The sequence below is a fragment of the Triticum dicoccoides genome, chromosome 7B (genome assembly GCF_002162155.2).
Source record: "Triticum dicoccoides isolate Atlit2015 ecotype Zavitan chromosome 7B, WEW_v2.0, whole genome shotgun sequence".
NCBI lineage: Eukaryota > Viridiplantae > Streptophyta > Magnoliopsida > Poales > Poaceae > Triticum > Triticum dicoccoides.
The window spans coordinates 4,989,838-5,004,160 of NC_041393.1; the positions used below are offsets into that span (position 1 = coordinate 4,989,838).

Consider the following 14,323-nt stretch of genomic DNA (forward strand, 5'->3'; position numbering starts at 1 on the left):
ATTATACCTGGTGAATAGGCTCTATGGTAAGTAGAGTCACTACATCGAGACACATGGTTTGCATCTGTTTACCCCGGACACATAATGTATAGTGATTAAATCAAGTATAACAATAAAAGATCAAGAACAACTTATACGGAACTTACTCTTACTCTTAACTAGATTAAATCAAGGACCAACTTACTCTTAACCAGATTAAATTAAGGACCAACAACAAACAACAAAAGATCAAGAACAACTTATATGCAATAAAGATATGAGAGAAGAGATATATACATAAGACGACTATAAACACCGGAGCATAAATAAGCAACACCTTTAAATCAAATAAAAAGGGTTTAGGGTCCATTACATAGTGGGCTCAGATTCGCCTTTCCTCAATCATATTACCTACCCCGTCATCTCTTATCACCAGATCAATCTGTTTATACAGTTGAGCTGCCCTGGTTATCACTCAACAAGAATGACCATCCAAGGACAGAACAACAGGTATCACAAGATTAAAAAGGATTCTAGAGACACGAGGGAGGATCCAACTTTATACCCACAGGTGCCTCGATTGCTCAAAGGCACACGTATTTCAGCCACGGTTAATCATCATCGCCCTAAAAAGAATGGCTTCCGACCGGCCGGCTACAGCCCCTCGGCGGGGCACTGAAATTCTCTTGGCGAGGCACTGGAAAACATGTATCAATAAGCTTCTGTAGGGAATTCGAAATACTCATGGAACAGGAAAACAGAGCACAACTTTGCAGAAATAAGATACATATGTTTCCTTACCTGTAGGAAAAATACAACATATTGTTTTATTACATGCAGGCCATAGCAGCATGAAAAAACAAAACAAGGAGCCATGTTAGATGGTCTGTGCAAGCGGATACATGAATGGTATTAACATGATATACAGCACGCAAAAAATGGAACTACCTATATATTGCTAATTAACAAAGCAACAGGACGTAGCAAAATAAAATCAAATGTGTAACGATCATAAGCCTTTAGAAATTGTAAGTAAATGTCACACATAAGCTATTTAGGACTGATCATGCATGTACCTGGGAAAGAGCTACCAATAGTATGATCTATGGAAGTATGATTTTGATACATTTCGCGACCTACATAGCAAACCCATACTCCTATGTTATTGTTATCTATATTATGAGGCTGTTTGGTTGCTGCCCCGTTCGCCTCGCCAATCGCGGGCCGACCAATTAAGGTCTGTTTAAGTAGTGAACCACTAATTAATTCTAGCATCCTGGTTTGTTTAATTAGCTCCATTGTAGAAAGTTTAAGCATCCTGGGTTGTTAAATTAGGGGGCCACAAATTAGCTCTAGCATCCATGCTTCTTTAATTAGTGAGCCACTAACTATTCAGCCAACTGAGAAGTAGATACACACAATCAGTGATGTATATGAAACACTAAAACAACCATTACTTGTGTTGCTCTCATCATGGCACACATTGCCTGCTTGTCAACAACCAGAACATGCAGAGGACCAAGGAGATAGCATAAGTCAAGTCAGAAATCATCACATATATGTATCACTGCATGAGTAATATGTCCAACGCCAACGGTAGCAAATAAACAGAATCTGAAGAGCTTTCAAACACAAAATGATGGACTCAAAGTGTTTATTTAGTTTCCATGCTCTGAAAATAAACAGAACTTTCGAGACCTTATATTTACTTATCATTTCTTTTACAAAGTATTTTGCTAAGATATAAAACTATACAAAAGTCAGGAAGTGACATCAAATGAGTACTTGGACGACATCAATAAACAAATCTAACATTGAAAGAAAACAATCTATAAGCTTTAGCCGAAGCAATCTTGGAAACACTATATTCTGGCATCCAATACTTCTATAATCTCTATAGTTTTACAAATAGAAAACACTATATTTTTCTCAAAGTTAGGTTTCTCTAAAATTCTTAGCATAGAAGGATGCTAGAAATATACGCTACTTTGATCCAGAAATATAATCTTGGAATTGGAAACACTATATTGATGTCTTCCAAATGGAAACGGCAGCACTATACTCTAAAACTCTCCAAAATTGAATACAACTATTTTAGTGTGCACGACTTATACATGATGGTGATGCTTACATTTATTTCAGTAGAATTCTAGCAGTGCTGCTGCAAATGCAAACCAAAAGTGGCAGATGTTTTTTTACCTTGCCATTGAGTACCAATAGCTCACCATCCACCCACCGTGGGTTTATGAATCCATGTTGCGCTATTCTTCCCTGACCTTTATAGCTGGCAGTCTAAAAGATTGAAACAAAGGTCAGGAACACATATGCTCAGGTGCTTGGCCGAATATCCAAAGCAGATGAGTTTTGCTTCAACATACTCGAAAAACTCCACATAATTAGTATGTGCTTCAGCAGGGTAGAAAGATGGGATGGAGCTGACCACGTCCACCTGCAGCAGCAGCAACAACATCTGAGCAACCTGCACAAAACAAAACAAATCAAAGACAAGATGAATGAGAGGGAGGGGAGATGAGGAAACAGAGAAGACAAGGAGAGGGAGGACAGGAGGGAACCAACCAGGGCTGGAGATCCGTGGTCGCCATGGCCGGAGATGGGCCTCGTGGATGAGGAGGAAGAACCATCGTTCATCGGTGTCGAGGGCCGCCGCCGCCATCGCGGCAATAAAGAAGCTGCCGCCGTCATCACCCCGTCCCCATCCGTCCATCCATGGTGGGTGGGTGGGTGGGTGAGGGGCGGGGCTAGGGTTTCAGGCAGTGTTGCCCCGTCCGTCCATTTGAGGAGCCAGGGAGGGAGGTCGCCAGTGGCAGCGGGATGTGCCTCTCCTCTCCACTCCGGGTGACGTCCGGCGCGAGTTGGAGGAAGGGGTCGCCGGATCAGACCGCTGCCTGAGCTACTGGGGTGGATCCACCGCCATTGAGAGAAGGGGAGGGGTCGCATCTGGACGGCACCGGAGCAGTGGATGGATGCTGACGGCGTGGTTCGAGGCGGTGGGTGGCGGTGGCGGCGGCGGCAATGTGGGCGGGAGGAGAGGAAGCGCGCGGGAGGGAGGGGAACGAGAGAGAGGGGGAGAGGAGGCGCACGGGAGGAGGGAGGGGAGTCGGCTAGGGTTGCCTCCACGGGAGCCGACCCTTTTACACCCCGTGTGAGTGAAATGACGAAAATGCCCCCGGCGGGGCAGGCTATTTACGAGCGGTGGCACAAAACGGGAGTAACTATTTATTCCAGCAGTAACTTTTTTTTATCCGACGGACGAGGTCGTTATAGGGGTCGATCCGATGGCGCAGATCCGATCAAGCAACCCGATCCGACGACCTTGAATCCCAAATCGCTGTGGTGCGGGATGAGGAGCTCCTATTCTTATTTCTGGATACTAAGCTCCCTCGAATTAAGCGTTGTGGTGCTTCGACGATTGTGGGGTCACTAGGGCCCCACAAGTAAGTGTGTTGTTTCGTTCTATTTCTTCTTCTTCTTTATTTTAATTTTATTTCCACGTATTAATTCATACTCCCTCCGTCCAGTAAAAAGTGTACATGTAGCTTCAAAATTTATCCACAAAAGGGTGTACTTTTATCTTCCCAATGCACTTTAAGGTAGAAAAAATACCTTTCTCTCATCACACGGTAATTAAGACCAATAGCAATCTACACATGGTCTTCTTAATTTCTACATGCATGTAGCTCATTGGGGGTTAGGTAATTAAAGAGGAAAGAGATTGTGGCTTGCACCTTTCCAATGCATTTTTTACTTAACTTCATAATTTGTCCTAAAATTTCTAGATGTACACTCTTCATCGGACGGAGGGAGTAAGCACTTAATAAAATTTGAGTACACTACTGGAATCATCTGGCGGACGGCAAAGGCACAGATCCCGGACGGCAAAGTCCTTTGCCGTCAGCCAGCGGACGACAAACAGTCCGGCTGAACACGTGCCAGCAAAAGGCCTTCTTTGCCGTCCGCTTCGCAGAAACGGACGGCAAAGTATTGTGCCATCCGCCATTGAGGCCAGCAGACGACAACGACGACGGACGGCAGCGGTGTGGGGGTGAGAGCCGTTAGGGGGTTAACGACGCTCTTTGTCGTTCGCCAGCGGACGGCAAAGAGGCAAAAATCTTTGCCGTCCGCTGACAGATGGCAAACAGCTTAGCTAGGGCAGCACTGGGAAGCTGTCACGTGGCCAGCTATGCCATCTGCCAGCGGACGACATAGATGGCCCTGTTTGCCAGGCCTATTTGGTCACTTTGCCATCCACTTGCAAACGGCAAAATGACCAAATAGGCAGCCAGTGTTCCCAGTTTGCACAGGTGACTGCCACGTGTCCTCTTTGCAGTCTGCTAGCGGACGGCAAAGCTCTTTGCCGTCGTCTAGTAGACGGCAAAGAGGCTATACATCCCCTGTTTTTATTTAAATCCAATTAATTAGACATGGTTTCAAACACAGATATACATGCATACATATCCAATAGCATGTCCAACAACATATTTGATCAAATCCAACAACATAGTTCAACAAAGTCCAACATACCCATGTATACATAACCACAAACAAGTTTCCAACAACATATCCATATAGACATACATATCCAAACAAGTTTTCATAAACAACAAGGAAGCACCAGAAGAATACTACACTCCATGAATCCAAGCCTTCCTCATGTAAAGCAAATCTGCAAATTGGGAAAGATGAAAGTTAGAAGAAGAAGAAGAAGAAGACGAAGAAGAAGACTAGTTGGAAGAAGAAGACTAGTTAGAAGAAGAAGAAGAAGAAGAAGAAGAAGAAGAAGAAGAAGAAAAAGAAGAAGAAGAAGAAGATTTTTTCTTCTCTTTCTTTTTCTCCTCTCCTCTTCTTTATCTTCTTCTTCATCTAACTAAGGTAAGTAAAAATGCCATTTTATTGCTAAGCTAGATAAAAATGCTAAGTGTAGTTCATTTTAGAGCTAAGCTAGCTAAATAGGTCATTTTGGAGCTTAGTAAGGTTATTATGTCATTTTCGAGGAAAATAAGCTAAGTCTATATCATTTTGGACGTAACAAAGATTATCATGCCATTTTTGACCTAAGTATGCTAAGTATGTCATAAATGAACTGAATAAGCTAAGTATAGCTTTTTTTATCTAACTTAGGTAATTATGCCATTTAGGAGGAAAATAAGCTAAGTATCCATTTGTAAAGCAAAACATTAGAGAAAACTTACCATCTTCACAACAAATATGATGAAGATCGCAACTAAGGTAACAATTGACCCAACGGCATAATGATACCAAGCCTCATTATCAATGGCATATTTTCTGATCTTCTTAAGCTTCAGGCGCATTGCATCCATCTGCAAGCGCATTGCATTCATCTTCATCTTGTGATCATAGATGACATCAACAACAGACAACTACAATGTCATCTTCTCTTCTTCAATTCTTTTAATTTTTTTCTTTCAAATACTCATTTTGTTTTTCAACTAAATTTAACTTCTCGACTGATATGTCTCCAACGTATCTATAATTTATGAAGTATTCATGCTATTATATTATCCATCGTAGATTTTTATATGCATTTACATGCTATTTTATATGATTTTTGGGACTAACCTATTAACCTAGATAACAGTGCCAGTTTCTGTTTTCTCCTTCTTTTTGAGTTTTACAGAAAATGGATACCAAACAGAGGCCAATTGACGTGCCAATTTTTGATGAATTTTTGTGGACCAAAAGAAGCCCCTAGAGTGCAAGAGTTGGGCCAGAAGAGTCCCGGGCTGCCCACGAGGGTGGGGACGCGCCCTCTACCTCGTGGACAGCCCGGAGACCCTCCTGACGTGAAATCAACACCAGCCTCTCATATAAACGCAGAAACCTTTGGGAAATAACCTAGATCGGAAGTGTCGCTGCCGCAAGCATCTGTAGCCACGAGAAATCAATCTAGGCCCTCTTTGGCACCCTGCCGAAGGGGGACATCATCACCGGAGGCCATGGAGGAGGATCCCGGAGGGGCCATCATCGCCATGAAGGCCAAGGACCAGAGGGAGAATGTCAGTGTCAAAACCGGCGGATCTCGGGTAGGGGGTCCCGAACTGTGCGTCTTAGGATCAATGGTAGCAGGAGGCAAGGGACACAATGTTTACCCAGGTTCGGGCCCTCTCGATGGAGGTAAAACCCTACTCCTGCTTGATTAATATTGATGATATGGGTAGTACAAGAGTTGATCTACCACGAGATCAGAGAGGCTAAACCCTAGAAGCTAGCCTATGGTATGATTGTTGTTGTATATGTCTATCGACTAGCCTGGCCCCGGTTTATATAATGCACCAGAGTCCTAGGATAACAAGAGTCCTAGCCGAATACGCCGGTGGGGGAGGAGTCCTTGTCTTGATCGCCAAGTCTTGTGTATTCTTCCTTGTATGCGGCAGCTGTCCGGACTGGCCCATGAGTATACGGCCATGGGGGTCCTCGGCCCAATCCAACTGTCCGGGAGACGACGCGTTGAGTACCCCCTAGTCCAGGACACCGTCAGTAGCCCCCTGAACCGGTCTTCAAGTTAGGGACGCTCCTCAATTCTTCCGAACTGTTCTTCATCTTCGGTTGCCGGTCTTGAAAACTGGTTCAACAAATCTTCCCATCTTCGATCTTGAGGATCGCCGAAATGCATTCGACGAGTTTATACGTAGGGTATCCGAGGAGCCCCTTTAAGTTTCCGGCCTTTATCAATGCCTTGTTATTTTTATGTCACGCCTCGGGTTTGAAGTTATTCCCGGGAGGCAGTATCCTCTTGCGTCCGAGCTCTAACGCCGGACTACATTCGAGGTATCTTTTGCAGCCGAGCACCAACGCCGGACTGCTTCCCAGCTCTATCTCCGGACTATGTATCCGAGCTCCAACGCCGGACGGTATCCGAGCTCCAACGCCAGACGGTATACGAGCTCCAACACCGGACTGTATCCGAGGTGTTGTAAATCACCCTGGTTCAAAGAAGTTTGAAGGAGTTTAGCCGAGCTTAATGCCGGAAATGCCCTCTATGGAGCCAGCCACTAGCGTCCGAGCTATATGCCGAATTGCTTCCGAGGTGGTGCACCACCCCGAATGTGGGCTGATTTTTGGTCAATATTTTTTATTGATGCAATTTATTCTCCGATGAGATATATAGCCAGTAGCCCTCAAGGTGTGTATCGGTCTAGATGCACATGAAGGATGACATAAGACCGCTGATCCCCGTAGCCGCTGAGACTCAGGTTGATTTGCAAAATCGGCCTAAGGATCAAGTCCTAGCTCGGCAGAATACTTTGGGACACAAAAAGCGGCATGCTCAGTCCTCGAGACTCGGGTCGGGTGCGGCCGACCAACCTGAGGATAAAAATCTCCTCGGAGACTGTATTGCACTTAAAATTTTCTGCATTGGACAGGCAATGCAGTAGCCCCCGAGACACTAGTCGGGTGGCAACACCAGATCAGGGGATCGATGTGCCCCTTTAATATTTGTAAATAATAAGCCCAAAGCTCAGGAGCCCCCGAGCCTTAATGCGGGCATGGGTGGCCGAATTAAGGATCGATATCCATAGTAAAATCACAAATTATGTGTAATGACTCAATGTATCCAAGTACTTTATGTCATTAATGCTCGGATCCGCATTGTACAAAACTTTGTTGACCGACCATCGGCTTCAACCTCCTCGGCCAGTAGCCGAGGAGTGTTTGTCTTACTTTATAAAGCCTTTATGAGGGCAAAGATTTACAACAAACAAGGCAATCTGGCCATTCGGTTTTATAAACAAAGGTACGCAGAGAGATATGTTATATTACTGTTTAACAGAAGAAATGTCTTCCAAAGAAAATAGTCCCGCTATCGGTTCCTTTCTTTGGGTTGTCATGCTAAGCATGATCATGAAACCTCAGCTCCAATGTAAGAGCAAAAGATTGATGATTTAGTTTGGGAGGCCAGTTAATAGCCCCCGGTAGTGTTCGGCGACAGTCGAGGTCAAGCCGGAAACACTTCGGCCAATGTTATGAATGGCCCATTATTTAATATAGTCATCGGATCGCTGACCAGTTTAAACCTATTGTGACAGTCAGTTTTCGGCTTTCTCCACTGAGGTGCTTGACCATGCGAGCTGGAAGCACAACCGCAGTGGTTCTCCCTTTGCACACCTAGCCGAACAAAGTGGAACGTAGGAGGCAAGCGCGGGAGCCGGGCAACCCAACTATTGACCGAAGACACAATTCGAAACTAATGGATATATAGCAATATCCGAGAATGTTTTTGCCGAATCTCTAAAGGTGTTCGGCGTTGCACTGCGAGACTTGTGCTGAAAACACACAAATAGTTAAAAGTGCCAAAAGCTTGGAAAACCAAAAAACGTCAGTAAAAACATGACGTCCGAACAAGATCAAGTGTTCGGTACCAATCCAAAAATTGGACTTTAGAAAAAAAAAGTGCTTCTGCCGTGCTTTAACTTTGCAACGACTAAGAAGAAAAAAACACTTAGTATGAAACGGCTCAAATAAACATAAGAGCCCCCAAGTGACTTGGGTAAAAGTTGACTATAAAATGTAAGGTGACATGTAGAATGCCTTCTAGCCGGATTGTAGATCGTTTGTCGTAGCGGACCTTTTCTCTTCAACCTCTGGACCCAATAGTCCGGAGTGTGTCCGAATACCCTCGCGGTTATAAAAACCAGGGCATGCGTGGAGACCAGGCGTAGGGGTCATTAGTGCTTTATCAGAAAAGTGCCCAACTAGTTATGTTATATTACATGGTTAGTAAGAAACATCTTACAGGGAGAATAGTTCCGTTAGGGGTTGCTTTCCCTGGGAGGCATGCCCTAAAGTGCATGTCCGGACTACGAAAAGAGCAGAAAAACATCTGGGGGCAGGTAAATAAATAGGTAAGAAATCATCTTTTAGTTCACCGACCGAGTATTCCCTTAAGAATGCTAGCTTTCGCTTCACCCAGTCTGAGGTACACATCCGGCTGACCCGGCAGTAACAATCGCAGAGGTGCTCCCTTTACCACCTAGCCGAACAATCGGGAACGTAGGGGTAAGCACAGGAGCCAGACAACCCAGCTTGGCCAAAACTTAAGTCATATCGATGCATATAATGGTGAATAAAAGGTACATGCGGAAGTGTGACACATGTGTTGGGCATAAAGCCCGAATTAATAAGCTTCTATTAAAGAAGCCCTCAGGTATAATGAGTGCGGGTAGCACGTCAAGTATGTGCAAACAAAGTTTGGACAAGGAAACTTTTTACAAGCAACTTGTTTCCAAAAAAGTATAATGCTTGGTCGAGCCGAACACAAGTTAAAAATTTAAAGCTTTGAGCATGAAGGCAACTTAGCTGGTTAATGTGTTTGGTATTGACGATGCGGTCCGAGCTTGATGCAGGACAAGTTTCCATCCCCCAAGCCGGTCCCGAGGTGGCGGAGCAAAGAGCTCGGCACTCCGAAGTGGTGACATAGCACGGTCAATGCAGGACGGCAGAGTGATGCCGAAGTCCCAGGCATGGGGTAAAGAAGTGTTGACGAAGCCCCCCGTCCAGTCGAGGTGACGTCAAAGGATATAGTCCGGCTGGATCATTTTCCTGTGCACAAAAAATAGTGCAAACCAGAGATAATAGTAATAAAAAAAATGTTGCATAATAAATAAATTATGCGAAGTGAGTAATAAAAGAAATATGGCCTGGCGCCGAAGTCGATGTCGATGCAGGTCATCGGCGTAATGCAATAAAGGTGTGGTGAAGCCTGGATTCACAGGTCGGTCCGAGTTCCGGATGCGGCGTTCGCCGGACTATGTACGGAAACTGACCAAACCATCATGCGACCGTCGATAATGCGGCCACCATTTGATAGACCTGGTTTATTTGTTGTAGCAATCCGAAGGAAGGTGATTCCCAAAATTGGGACTCGATCCGCGCACCCATCGCCTAGTCGGCTAGTGATGCCAAAGTGTCCGGAGTAGGTTGATGAAGAGATGGCGAAGCCCCCAGCCCAGCCGAGATGTCGAAGTAGGTCGGCGTGATGGACACCAGCTTGAAGAAGCAATAGTGCGGCCCTGCCGATGTGACGTGGTCGATGCCGGCTTGATGAAGCGACCGTGCAGTGATGCCGGTATCCCCGCTCCGTGTAATCCGTGGGGCGGCGATGTTGGTGATGATTTATCCTTCGCGATGCCGGACTCTTGTTCGGCTTGCCGAGATGATGATCCGAAAAAGTTGAGCTTAGCTCAACAAAGTGACGATGTGTCTAGCGCAGGTCGGCAGCCATGGAGCAGTATTGCTGGACTGGTTTGACACCAGCATGATATTGAAGATCGTGTTCAAAAGATTTTAAAGTTAGTGGGATGTGTTCGGAAACAAAACACAACATCCCATACAAAACTTCCTTCAAAAAGGATGTCCGAAATCCCGTTCATAAAAAACACGAACTCGGGTCGGATTCGTTTTCGCGCAGAAAACAGATCAGAAAAGTGATGCACTAATCGGAAGGTTCCCGGAGTTTGGACGGTCGGATCGAGCTGAAATTTTGAGGGGTGGTAGGTATAGGAATTCCGCAGCCGATCAATGCTTGGATCTTCCAAAGAAAGTCCGAGCTAGAAGCTGGACACCACGCCCTAAACTCGTCCGGATTCTCGTCCAGATTCAATGCGGCTCCGGTATATCGGAGATTGCCAGAGATTCCTCCATCGGAACTCAACGAAATTTTCCAGGGTTGTTGTAGACTCAATTCCACATAATTCCACCGAAGTAATCGTTTAAGCGACACTCGAGGAGGCGGTGGCAGCGGATACAAGTTTGTTGTCCAGAAAAATAGCATGGTCGCCTGAGGGCAGTGTTGACGTTGAGCCCCGAGCTCCATGGATGACTCCTCCATGATCTTGATAGAGATCGGAGTTGGTGTTGATGAAGGCCTTCATCCGAACAAGACGATCGGAGGTAGAGCGCAGTCCTCGGTCAAGCCAAGGTGACCAGTCGAGCTGGCGACGAAGAAGTCGACGTCGCAGTTGACCTGCAGTCGAGCCATTGATCCTTTCGTCGATCACACAGCGGAACTCTCAATGAAAGCACCAATGTCGGTGTCAAAACCGGCAGATCTCGGGTAGGGGGTCCCGAACTGTGCGTCTTAGGATCAATGGTAACAGGAGGCAAGGGACACAATGTTTACCCAGGTTCGGGCCCTCTCGATGGAGGTAAAACCCTACTCCTGCTTGATTAATATTGATGATATGGGTAGTACAAGAGTTGATCTACCATGAGATCAGAGAGGCTAAACCCTAGAAGCTAGCCTATGGTATGATTATTGTTGTATATGTCTATCGACTAGCCTGGCCCCGGTTTATATAATGCACCAGAGGCCTAGGATAACAAGAGTCCTAGCCGAATACGCCGGTGGGGGAGGAGTCCTTGTCTTGATCGCCAAGTCTTGTGTATTCTTCCTTGTATGTTTTATTTTGGTGATGTTCTATTGTGCCCTCCGTGTCGCACAAGCGTGAGGGATTCCCGCTGTAGGGTGTTGCAATTCGTTCATGATTCGCTTATAGTGGGTTGCTTGAGTGATAGAAGCATAAACCCGAGTAAGGGGGTTGTGGCGTATGGGATAAAGGGGACTTGATGCTTTACTGCTATGGTTGGGTTTTACCTTAATGATCTTTTGTAGTTGCAGATGCTTGCTAGAGTTCCAATCATAAGTGCATATGATCCAAGAAGAGAAAGTATGTTAGCTTATGCCTCTCCCTCATATGAAATTGCAATGACGATTACCGGTCTTGTTAACAATTGCCTAGGATAATTCCGCACACCTATCCATCATTATCCCACACTCGCTATTTATAATATTTAGTAATATATTCTAACTTTATGATAACATCACCTACTTTTATATTTAGCTCTCCGATATCATGCAAAGTTATCATCTGCATACCCACAATGTAGTTTTATTTCTTGAATCTAGTTGGAAGCAAACGTTCGGTGTACGTAGAGTCGTATCAGTGGCAAATAGGACTTGAGAGAATATTGATCTTACCTTTAGCTCCTTGTGGGTTCGACACTCCATACTTATCACCTCCACCTTTTGAAATTGCTATGATGGTTCCCTGCACTTGGGGATTATCATCGACAAGAGGGTCGATTTCAAATTCCGGTTCACATACCTCCTAGATTAAAATATCTCTATGTCAACTTGATGGCCATAATTGTCATAAATGCGAAATGCAACAAATAGTTATGGAAGAGAATTTACCACATACGAATCATAAAACGGGCGAGGGCCGACGGGGACGGACATCAAGACCATGGCACTATGTATAAGAAACAATCATACAAAGTAAGAAAATTATACATACCAACTATATAAATCATACAAAGTACAACATAAAAATTTGAATACCTAATAATCACTATCGGTAATGACGTGCTCATCATAATCATTAATAAATGCATCATCATGATCACTATCGGTAATGACGTGCTCATTATCATCATTAATAAATGTATAATCATGTGGAAGGCCACCTTTATGTAATCGTTCAAGCATTGATAGGTCATCTGCAGCAGTAACTTCTTCTTCTTCCGGCTCTTCTTGTTCCGGCTCAGGGTCGGATTCACTATCATTGTCTACTTCAATGTTCTGAGGTGGAGTAGAGCGTTTCTTGAAACGTTTTTTGGCAAGACGTATTTCTTGGAAGAATTCTCCTTCGTCATATGTGTCTTGGTTAATGTGACGTTCATAATCCTCTTCATTGGGGGGAGGTGGTCTAACACGTGGCAGCACTTCATAAACGACATCCCAACCACTGAGATTTGGATCACTTTGACAGGCCCACGGTAGATAGAAAACTTGGGTTGCATGTTGAGCCGTAATATAGACATCGGGAACATCCAAATAGGTGCTTTGTTTGATTTCGACTAGCCCTATATGTTCATGAGTCCTTATAGTCTCCCTGGGCTGGAACCAATAACATTTGAAGACTACGACGTTTGGTGGGTTTTCACCATAGAATTGAAGTTCATAAATTGCTTAAACTCTTCCATAATACTTGACACCTCCTTCACCGATAGCAGAGACACAACAATTTGTAGACTTTCGGTCGGTGATGTCTACTACACAACCTTCTTCTTGTAGACGTTGTTCGGCCTGCAAGTGCACAGATTTGTAGGACAGTAGCAAATTTCCCTCAAGTGGATGACCTAAGGTTTATCAATCCGTGGGAGGTGTAGGATGAAGATGGTCTCTCTCAAACAACCCTGCGACCAAATAACAGAGAGTCTCTTGTGTCCCCAACACACCCAATACAATGGTAAATTGTATAGGTGCACTAGTTCGGCGAAGAGATGAAGATACAAGTGCAATATGGATGGTAGATAAAGGTAATTGTAATCTGAAATTATAAAAACAGCAAGGTAGCGAGCGATAAAAGTGAGCGTAAACGGTATTGTAATGATAGGAAACAAGGCCTAGGGTTCATACTTTCACTAGTGCAAGTTCTCTCAACAATAATAACATAGATAGATCATATAAAAATCCCTCAACATACAACAAAGAGTCACTCCAAAGCCACTAATAGCGGAGAACAAACATAGAGATTATGGTAGGGTACGAAACCACCTCAAAGTTATTCTTTTGGATCGATCTATAAAAGAGTTCGTACTAGAATAACACCTTAAGAGACAAATCAACCAAAACCCTAATGTCACCTAGATACTCCATTGTCACCTCAATTATCCTTGGGCATGATTATACGATAAGCATCACACAATCTCAGATTCATCCAACCAACACAAAGTACTTCAAAGAGTGCCCCAAAGTTTCTACCGGAGAGTCAAGAACGTATGCCAACCCCTATGCATAGGTTCATGGGCGGAACCCGCAAGTTGATCACCGAAACATACATCAAGTGGCACATGATATCCCATTGTCACCACAGATAAGCACAGCAAGACATACATCAAGTGTTCTCATAAAAGACTCAATTTGATAAGATAACTTCAAAGGGGAAACTCAATTCATCAAAATAGAGTAGAGGGGGAGAAACATCATAAGATCCAACTACAATAGCAAAGCTCGGGATACATCAAGATTGTGCCATAGAGGGAACACGAGAGAGAACATGAGAGAGAGAGATCAAACACATAGCTACTGGTACATACCCGCAGCCTCGAGGGTGAACTACTCCCTCCTCGTCATGGAGAGCGCTGGGATGACGAAGATGGCCACCGGTGATGGGTTCCCCCTCCTGCAAGGTGCCGAAACGGGCTCCCGAGAGGTTTTTGGTGGCTACAGAGGCTTGCGGCGGCATAACTCCCGATCTATCTTGATATTCGATGGTTTTAGGGTACGTAAGCTTATATAGGC

At 44.6% G+C, this 14,323-nt stretch overlaps 1 long non-coding RNA gene across 1 annotated transcript; it reads right to left on the minus strand.

Annotated features, from left to right (window-relative positions):
* Window positions 1-1,426: 1,426 nt before the first annotated feature.
* LOC119337260 lies at window positions 1,427-2,394 on the minus strand. Its single transcript, XR_005163117.1, has 3 exons — window positions 2,358-2,394; window positions 2,179-2,271; window positions 1,427-1,466 (listed from the first exon to the last, which is right to left on the minus strand). It is a non-coding gene; the product is annotated as an uncharacterized LOC119337260 (long non-coding RNA).
* Window positions 2,395-14,323: the final 11,929 nt, after the last annotated feature.